The 10,676-nt window shown below is 43.7% G+C and overlaps 1 protein-coding gene across 1 annotated transcript in view; it reads left to right on the plus strand.

Moving 5' to 3' along the window:
* Positions 1–7,392: 7,392 nt before the first annotated feature.
* The window catches only part of Trim2 (tripartite motif containing 2), a 59,959-nt gene continuing 56,675 nt past the window's right edge, over positions 7,393–10,676 (plus strand). The window contains exon 1 of the mRNA XM_028789480.1: positions 7,393–7,417. The gene's annotated coding sequence lies outside the window, so the exon portion shown is untranslated. The remainder of the gene's footprint in view (positions 7,418–10,676) is intronic.

Below are 10,676 nucleotides of genomic sequence, written 5' to 3' on the forward strand. Positions count from 1 at the left end.
ATTGGTTGCTTAGTATGGAGGAATGCGTGCTAGGTTCTCTCTGATCCTCTCCACGGATCACATCTCCACGCTGGTGTAATGTACTTTATTGTGTGGACCGCATGAAAAGAATTTCCTTAAGAGAAAGAAGGGCGCGCAGCCAGAAACGAGTAGCCATGCACCCATTCACCCACTTACTGCCTCTGGCGGGCAGTCTGGGCTTGGTGGCGCCTCTGGGTGAGGTCAGCCGCGCCCACGTGGTTGCTAGGTAGGACCGCGAGGCCTGTGTTAGAACCCTTGCTTACTAGACATAAAGGCTTCAGGCTTCAACCCTGCACTAACAATCAGGGACTTTCACTACGTCGAATTTGACCTTTAAAATGCGAAGTTTGATAGCCTCTGATGTGCATGTTAATATTGCTATGGATAAACCTTCTATACGTGTTTCCAAATGCACATGTGCCTGTGCATGTGGGAGCCAGAGGACAACCTCAGCTGTCCTTCAGATGCCACCACCTTGGTTTTTTTTGTTTTTTTTTTGAGACAGAATCTTCTTGTTGGCCTGAAACTAAACCAAGGAGGCTAGGCTGACTGGCAGCGAGACTTGGACCCTCCCGACTTCTTCAGCAGTGGGATAACAGATACAAGCTGTCGTGACTAGTGTTTTTGGTTTTTTAAAGATGTTTTTGGGGGGCCAAAGTCAGGTCTTCATGCTTTCGAGGCAAGCCCTTACGGAGCTGTGGCCCAGCCCAGCATGGATATAACCAGGAAACCAGAGTTAGCACTTAGTACTAGGAGATCCCATTCCAAGTGTGGGAAGGAGACATTCAGCTTTAAATTATACACAGCCAACAACAGCAAAACCAAAGAGCACTTTGCCCTTTTGCTTTTGCCTTTGGTATTAATTGTATGTTCGCTTACTCTGCCATATACAAATAGGAGAGCCACGGTGCACAGAAACTCACAGCCCATTTTCCACCAATCATCTGTCTTTCTTCTTATTTTTGTATTCTGTCTCCATGTACACCTGCATACCAGAAAAGGGCATCAGGACCCTTCATAGAGTGTTATGCGTGCTGGGAATTGAACTCAGGACCTCTGGTGCTTTTAACAGATGAGCCATCTCACCAGTTCTAGAGGTTTTCAGGGTCTTTTTAAAGATTTATTTATTTTATGTATACAAGTACACTATAGCTGTCTTCAGACACACCAGAAGAGGGCATACCATACAGATGGTTGTGAGCCACCATGTGGTTGCTAGGAATTGAACTCAGGACCTCTGAAAGAACAGCCAGTGTTCTTAACCACTGAGCCATCTCTCCAGCCCAATCATCTGTCTTCTTAGTTGTGTTACAAATTCACACATCTACCACTGCTCAGCACAAACAAGGCAAACACAGCACTTCCCACTGAACTTAAACTCTAGAACTGTAGGGGAAGGATGTGAGGGGAACCCAGGTAGCACTCAGACTAGCTTGCATCAGCCTTTGCTTCATGTTATCACTTTACCCAATGCAGATATTACAGATTGAATCTCGTCCCCTCCCCTCAAAATGCATTGAAGCCCTAACCCTTGATACCTCTTTTGGTAATGGAATCTTCACATGCATAAACAATTTACAATGAGGCACATTCAGAGCGGGCCCTAATCCATTGTGACTGGCTTCTCCACTGAGAAAAGAGACATGGAGAAAATGCTATGTGAAGACAGAGACATACAGAAAGGTAGTTATGTTAGAATGTAACATGACTGGAGTATTGCCTCTATAATCCAGAGGACATGAATGGGTACCAGAACAGGAAGAATGCTCCCCTGAAGGCTTCCCTGGGAACCTGACCTTGTCAGCATCTTGGTTTTGGATATCTGGCCTCTGGAACTATGAATGAATATATATTTCTCTTGTTTTAAGCCATGCCAGTCTGTGGGGCTTTGGCACTGCAGTCTCAGGGACTGACTATTATAAGTAGAAATAGTATAAGGGGAAACACACGTGATCCACAAATTATATTACAGGATCCTGAGATAATACATAGCCAAGACTGCCAAACCACAGACCCCAATTTAGGGAAAGGGAAAGATCCTCAAGGACTCATGTAGGAAAACACACTTTTTAGTTATGAAAATAAGATGATGAAATCCACAAATTATAGAGGAGCTGGCTATCAGGCTCATGCTGGATGATGATCGTGGGCAGCTCAGAAGTGCCCGCTAAAGAAAGCAGCTTCAATTCTGTCATTCCAGACCAACAGAAATGCCTTTCTGTGTAGGATTATTGGATTCAAGTTTTTGTTGTCTGCTCAACGTGAGTCACCATGGGAAAGGTATCATGTACTCAGAGGTCACTACTGACAGAAATACAGGGTTTGGGGGAAGAAAAGCAATGATTTTGTTGCACTCTGTGCTGGGCAGACTCCATCAAAACATGTCTTCAGTTGGAATACTCTGTCAGGGTCCCCATTATTGCCATTATACTGGCTGGAAAGAGCAGTCTTTATCTTTGCATTCAATCCACATGGCTATGAGCTAGAGGAAGGGAACCCTGTCCCCAGGGGTGATCTCTAGAAGGTCTTCTTCTATTGTTTATTTTTCTGTGCCTAACACACCAATTGGCACATAGTCATTTGTGAACTGGACACATAGTTAGTGGGAATACTAATACCAGGTGTGGTGGTTTGAACATGCTTTGCCCATGGGAAGTGGTACTATTAGGAGGTGTGGCCCTACTAGAGGACTTGTAGCCTTGCTAGAGGAAGTGTGTCACTGTGTCACTGTGGGGGTGGGCTTTGAGGCTCCTAGGCTCAAGCTCCACCCAAGAGGGGAAATGAGATTCAGTCTGTTCTTGGCTTCTTTTGGATGAACATGTAGAACTCTCAGCTCTTCCAACGCCATGCCTCCCTGGATACTGCTGTGCTTCCTGCCTTAATGATAATGGACTGAACCTCTGAACCTGTAAGCTAACCCCAGTTAAATGTTGCCCTATATGAGAGTTGCCTTGGTCATGGTGTCTCTTCACAGCAATAGAAATACTAAGACTCCAGGTCAGTTCTGTTATCAACTCTTGGTTTGAATCAATTGTTCCTTACGTTTGTCCTTCATAAGAGTTGGGCAATAATTCTCACAAGAGTTCTTTGAAAGCCAAAGACAAAAATTAAGTAACGATTACCCCAGGCAGTTGCTAAGTTTTCTGGTTTCTGGTTGCCCATTTTTCATTGGTTATATCTATTATGTCGCTGACACACATACCTTTCTAATCAGCAGGCTTTGTTCTAGCTGGGATTGCCTGTTTACTCTTGTTTATCCACTAGGGGCACCATGGTACAGTTCACCTCTACTGTATAGCAGCTATTCCTTCTGCGAGGCACTTAACTTTCTAAACTTCAGTCTCTACTAAACTAATAGCAATACCCACTCTGCTCCGGGTCCCCACATCTGACTATAGGAAAGAAGAAACATACCAAGAGCCACTACCACCACTCTGTACCTGTTGCTTGGGAGTGTCAACAGGAAGATGCTGCAGCCTGCTAAAACATTCTCCAGAAGTCCAACCTTCAGCTTCCAAACAACTGTGCTCAATGCTAAAACATGCCCTGAAAACAAAGGTGCATTTTCCTATGGCAACCTTAGATATACTCATTAGGGTCCAGCTGAGCTCCCAATACTCATGCTATCTAGACAGTAGTAAAGTGACAAGGATATTTGGAATAGGGCTAGCCTATATCATGCTATATCTACAGAATGGGTGTTCCTGTCCAAGTAAAAGAAATAAACTATGAGCCTTGTATTAGTCAGTCTGTTGTCACTGACAAATACCTAAGAGAAATAGTTTCAATGTGGGAAGGTTTTTTTTTTCATGGTTGCTTGGTCCCACCGATGTGGGTGAGTCAAAGCAATATGTAAAATAAATTAAATATTCTAGCTAGCCCATATAAAAGACACACAATCCAGGTATTTTATTTACAAGCTATATTTTATTGACAAGCTATAAAGCTCCCTCATGGAGCCTTCCTCTTCTTTCCATCTCCTTTCTCCTCTTTTGTCTCTACTTGTGACCCCCCCCCACCCAGGCAGGTAACTGAAAATCTGCCTACCTCTATCTACAGTCCAGTCACAGGCTTTAGCCTTTTATTGACCAATTAATTTGGGTAACAAGGCTGGGCCAACGCTTTTAATCCCAGCACTTGGGAGGCAGAGGCAGGCAGATTTCTGAGTTTGAGAGTTCGAGGCTAGCCTGGTCTACAGAGTGAGTTCCAGGACAGCCAGGGCTACACAGAGAAACCCTGTCTTGAAAAACAAAAAAAACAACAACAACAACAAAAATTGGGTAACAAGGTTACACAGCATCATTTGGTGTGCATGAGTATCTGGTTGGAGGCAACCAGATCTTGGGGGTCCAGTAACTAATATTTGAATACATAGCAGCACCAGACCAACACCAGCAGCAACATGGGAAAGGGGATGGTGGAACAGGTTGGCCAGAAAATGGGAGCACAAGTCAGGAAAAGATTATCTAAGAGACGCCCAGCAACGTACTCTCTCTAGGTAGGCCCACCTCCTAATTCCATCACCCCTCAATAACACCATCAAATGATGAAGCTGTCAAAGGGTTAATCTCTTGATAAAGTCAAAGCATTCACAATTCAGTCACTTCCTCAAAGCCCTGGGACACTGGGAACCAACTCTTTAACACATGAGTGTTTGGGGACACGTGACATCTGAATGACTCCCCTTTGTCCATCTCTCACTCTAGGCTCCAGCAGTAGCGATACAGGACTCCCAATGCTGTGAGCCAGCTGTCCTCCCAGCCTTGGCGTGTCCAGTGCATGGATGAATTCACATCCCCCTGTGGGTGCCCAGAGCATCCCATTCCTCCTCTGCCAGGCACTTACTCTTTCACTCCATAACTGCCTGCATGCTAAAATCCATCTTCTGTATTTGATTGTGACATAAGTGCTCAGAGCCTGTTAAACTCTGTGTCCTCAGTACCTACTCAGTGCCTGAGACACTAGTCAGGGAGTGTTCATTAAAATGAAGGATTGAATGTGTGTGCCTGCTTTAACTATAAGCCCAGAAATAAGACCAAGGACTGCTCCCTACCCACTGCCTCATTTCTTACCATCATTTCTCACCATATCAACTCAGACACCTTTGTGATGTCCTGTCTTAGGAAGACATTGTAAACCGGTGTGGAGGGACCTGGTTATGGTTTTAAGTATTGGTCCTAAATGCCTTATAAACTTTTGAGGCAGAACACTCCATATGTCTACATAAAACCCTGTACATAAATTTATTATTTGTTGTTATTCATAGCCACCCCAAGTCAGAAATAGCCCTAGTGTCTACCAACTGGTAAGAATGGATAATTCCAGCCAGGAGGTGGTGGTAGCACATTCCTTTAATCCCAGCAGAGGCAGGCAGATCTCTGAGTTTGGAGTCAGCCTGATCTACAGTGTGAGTTCCAGGACAGCCAGGGCTGTACAGAGAAACTCTATCTCAAAAAAAAAAAAAAAGGATAATTACAATCTAAATTTATACAATTAGATATTGTTAATAAAGGTATGTGATACTGATATATGCTATTGTGTATGAACTTTAAAAATGTCCATTTTATATCATTTCATTGTCTAGAACAGAGAAATCTATTTGCATGTGAGGGTCCCCTACAAGTAGAAGTCTATACAGCCAGAAGATAGATTAGAAATTGTTTAGAATTATAGGGGATGGAAAGGTAGGTGGTGACAGTCAAAAATTGCCGGGTTTCATACTGTTTTTGAGGGAGTGAAAACCTTACACTGTTGAGTGTGGCAATCATTGTCCACATCTGTGAATACACTAGCAGGCTTTGGAATATGTGTTTTATTCTTGTCAGGAGTACTAGCACTTTTGCTATTTTGAAAAAGTTTTCCATCTGCAGCCTAAGTTAACCTGGAACTCAGTATGAAGGCCAAGGTTGGCTTCAAATTTATGACAATTCTCCTGTCTCAGCCCTCTGAGTGGTAAGATTCCAAATGAGGGTCACCGTGCCTGACTGAAGAATACTTTGAGATAATTATGCAGTATATGGATTATAGTTCAATAAAGCTATTAAAAAAGAAAAACAGTCAGCTGGATATATGTAGCATTGCATGTCTTTAGTTCCAGCACTCAGAAGGCAGAGGCAGGTGGGTCTCTCTGAGTTTGAGGGTAGCCTGGCCTAAGAGTGAGACCCTGTCTTTAAAACAAACAAGGAAGCAAACCCCCCAATTCCAGAAAATTCTACAGTATTCATCTTGAGAGTGTTAATTCTGAGAGCTTAGTGGTCTTAAATTGTCACACCCCAAAGTCACATGTCCCTACGTTTTCAAGACCAATGGCCATCACTGGACTCTCACTTCACCATCCCACAGCTAAACCAGATAACCTTCACTGATCTCTGGAGTCATGGCTCCTTTGAGGTCTCAATGCAGTGCTTAACTATGGGGAAAGAATGAGTGCCATCAAATATGCAGTTTCATATATTTGAATAAAGAATTTTAGTGGTCACTCTTAAACTAACAAAGATCTCACCGAATAGTATTGCCTGCCTCCACGGTGAGAGGAAAATTATGAATTCCATTCTAACATGTATGGCTTTGATTCTGAAATATTGGTTACAATATAAAGACCTAAGCACTATTAGGCACTTGTTGACCATTTTGTACTCTAAATATTTTAAGTAAGTTCAATGACTTGGGAGGAAATCAAGTTATGGCAAATGCAAAGTTTGTCAGGTTTCTCGATCTTTAACTGAAACCAGAAACAGAACAGAGTCTGGTTCCCCTAACCAGAGTATGTACCATCTACTTTTTTCCTCCCTAAACGATTAGAACTATAAAAATTAGAGAAATGTCCTTTGTATTATTGTACTTGGAACTGTGTTACACAGACCTTTTCTTGAGAGATACATCAGGTGGGCATGGTAGCAGAAGCTGTGGAGTGGATCTGATTTTGCATTTCAAACAATTTGCATTGTTTCAAGCTACTTACTACATCCAAAGGAACAGATTTTAGTATATTTAACTCTTGAGAATCCATGCTGTCACACCCACCCAAAACACGCCTCTAAATGTGAACTTTTCATCAATTCTCGAATCTGTTCTCTCTGCCTCTGCTCTGGCTTATTTGACCAGCAAAGCTTCTTTCTAATTCGCAACACCCTTGGGTGGGTACCAGTTTTGTCTGCACCGGCCAAAGTCGCTTCCTCCTTATGCCTCCTGGGGTTAATCCTGCAGTCGGGGATTTAGGGATGGAGCCTGGCGGCCTTGCACCGGAGCATGCGAACAGCTGACTGCTGACTCAGAGGGGAAAGGCAGCCACCCGCGAATCTCTTTGCAGCTCGCTGCTGCATCCCTATCCCACAATCCCTTGCTGCAGTGTGGCTTGCTGCAGTCTTTTCAACAGACGCTGAGAAAAAGATGTCCTGTAAGATAAAGATTGATTGGTCTGAATTCGGAAGGGGGTCTCCTACTTGTTAATGACCCAGAAACATTCCTGCCGACTTTCCTGAGCCTTCTCTCATTTCCTCCATTTTTCTCTTCCTCTGTCCTGTTCATGAGCTGGCACATCACTACTTAGAGCAGAAGATATGCTGGGCTTCTGATGATGGCTGCACTGCATGGTAGGGGATTTTAACCAGTCTCTTTGCATGGTGCTTCCAAACTTGAGACCGTAGTAGAAATGTGCATTGTTCTTTTGGATGGCCGCGGAGCTGCAGCGATAGCCTCGAGGGGTGTCTTTCTTTACCTCGCTGACTAGTCTGTTTGTCGGGAGAAATGGGTAGGTCCTCGGTGCTTGCCTTTATATCTGGTGGATAACTGCTTCTGCTGCTCTCGCTTCCTTTTCTTGGTGATGCTGCATGTTCTTTGACTACAAAATAGGGGAAGACCCACTCTTTGCCTAAACAAAAGCATCAAATTAACAAGTGTGGGGAGAAAGCTGCTGTGAACAGATTAGGTTTTTATCCATTTCAGTCGTTATTTTAATGTTGTCTTGACTTATTTCAAGAAGAATTTACTTTTCCTTTATCTTGATAGTTAGATAAAGTATTAAATTTGCAGGGTTCCTTCCTGGCTACTCCTAGGTGGAGGGTGTGCGATTCCACCCTTCCCCCACCCTGCTCTCTGCCTTGGGTTGAGCTCCCTGCCTCCCAGTTACCATTGGAAACCCATTCATTCATAATGCATGACTCGACCCCCTGGATTCTAGATGCCATTGAGAGCTGAAAACATACATGCATCAAATATTTCTTTCTGACAATTTTTCCTGCCATGGAAATACAATCAAATCTGGGTGGAGCTCAATGAAAGAACTACACAGAGGGAGAGAAATCCTTGGGTTGGCCCTTAGCTCTGCTTCCTCGAATCACGGGTAATTTTTGTGTTAGAGGGTTTTTTTTTTTCCTTTCCCTCCTTTCTGCAAGAATGCCCCACCCTGATGTTAATGCTCGTTGTACGGCAGTAGGAGAGCCGGTAGGAAGGCCGTTTATTTCTAACTAAAAACTGAAAGCTGAATAAATGAACTCTAGAGCCAAAAGAAAATATTTTCATCTGAAGAAAAGACAGGTTCCATGTCACAGCTTCCAAGATCTAGACTCCAAATGAGGCATTTAAAAAACTATCAGTTCTTCATTTCATGTTACAGCAGTTTTATTCTCCGTGAGAAAATTGCTAGAGATTTTTAAGCAGTGTAATGAGGAGAGCCATTTGTTTGCTCAGCTCCCTAAGTTGGAGTCTGCTTTGCGTAGTATGAATTGATTTTCGGAGTACTTCCGTTATTTTTTAGGCAGGTGCTTTATTGGCCCTGTTCTGACCCAGTGTAATGTTAAATAATGCCGGCCACTGGAGGGCCAGCCTGCAAGCACACAATGAGAAGTTTCCAGTGTGGTGTGGCATGGGGAAGATCCTCTGGTGCCTAGCCCTTCAGTCATCCTTAGCAGGGCTTCCTGACCCTCTAAAGAGTTCTAAAAAGACAAGTGATTTGCATTGCAAAGATTGCAAGACAATGTAAAAAATTCTCTGACTGAGAAGTGCTGTTTGGAGACTGATGAAAGTCTGATATTTAACCCACATAGTTTGAAAAAGACAGCCAAGTCTGGACAGGTTTCTACCCCTGTGAATGTCACAATCCTACGATAACTTTTTAAATGATTAGAACAACAAAAGATTAATGGGCACTATGAGTTATGAAAAAAGGAAAAACACATACTCATTGTCTCCAAAATGAAAATGCCCGTCATTGGGATAGCCTTTGCCCATCACTGGGCTAGCCTTTGACATTGTTTTCTCCTAACTCAACACTCTTATCTGCCTGCTTTACATAGAAACCCTAAATATGAAGACATTTCTTAAAATTACCAAAGCTTAAATTTTAACAACCCTCTTGCCTGTCTCATTCTGTCTCATTATCTCTCTGATGGTGATGAATGCTCTGGCCGAATATTCTCATGTACTAAAGCATATAGAAGAGAAAGAAAGATTTTAGGTTTAGAAAAATGCTGCAAATTATCTTTGTGTGTGTGTGTGTGTGTGTGTGTGTGTGTGTGTGTGAGAGAGAGAGAGAGAGAGAGAGAGAGAGAGAGAGAGAGAGAATAAGAGTGTGTGGTGGTTCCTCTGCCCACGTGCTTTCCAGACAAGTGCTGCTTGGAGCACCGCCCCCAACTGGATCGTAGTTTATTCCTGCAAAATTTTGAGTGCGTTACTTCTAAACTGTAGCAGAGTGTTAACTTGAGCACATCTGTCATGGCTTTAAGAAAAAGAAAATCCTCTGCGGCCATCTGTCCCTTACTACTACAGGAGAGCTGCAGGTCAGAGCCCAGAGCTTCACCAACAGCCGCTATTAGGGTTTTCTGAGTAATTCTGCTCTGCAGGTTGTCTGAATTCAGGGGATCAGGTTTCTGCCTGAAACTTGGAGCGTCAGGTTAGAACAGAGTGGGACGGGGAGCCAAGTATTCAAATGGCCTCACTCGAAGGAGCCACATGTTGCTGCTTTATGTATGCCAATCTTTGTAGCCACCCCTCCACCTTGTTCTGACTTTAGTTCTGATATGCTCCATTTCTCCGTGAAGCACTCTTTATTCTTTTTTTTCAAAACTTATTATTGAAGGAAGCACGTATGCTAACAGCAGAAAGAACACGCTTTCTGTACAGCAGAGGCAGGGGCACAGAAGGTGTCTGTCACACAAGTTTGTGACTTTGGGAGTTCTGAGGTGAAATATTTTTCTCCCTTTTTGTCAGCCTCTCGCAGCAGAGATACTTACCCCTTAGCAACATGGCTGCTCCCTGCCTTTCTGTGGTTGCAGAATTTTCAGCTGCTTTGTGTAGTCCCCAGAGGGGGGTCTAGGGGAGGCACAGTGATAGATGTGGGGAGAAAAAACCCCACCCATCTTGATTGTCCCAGGGCATCACAAGGTAAATGTCGATTAGCTCAGCCACTTAACACTCCTCGAATGGGCTCAGCCCTTTGGAACCTCAAAAGCCCAGAGCAAAGCTTAAGAGAGTGAGGACTTGAGTCCCGCTTAGAAATCAACTTCATGTGGAGAGGCCTACACATCAAGGGAGCTGTCACTCATCCATCCCGGTAATAGAAGCAGAGCTTTGAGTATACCTTTGCCTGGAGACTCACACACACACACACATACACACACACACACACACACACAGAGAGAGAGAGAGAGAGAGAGAGA

Source organism: Grammomys surdaster, unplaced genomic scaffold (genome assembly GCF_004785775.1).
Source record: "Grammomys surdaster isolate TR1022 unplaced genomic scaffold, NIH_TR_1.0 125834, whole genome shotgun sequence".
NCBI classification, from domain to species: domain Eukaryota; kingdom Metazoa; phylum Chordata; class Mammalia; order Rodentia; family Muridae; genus Grammomys; species Grammomys surdaster.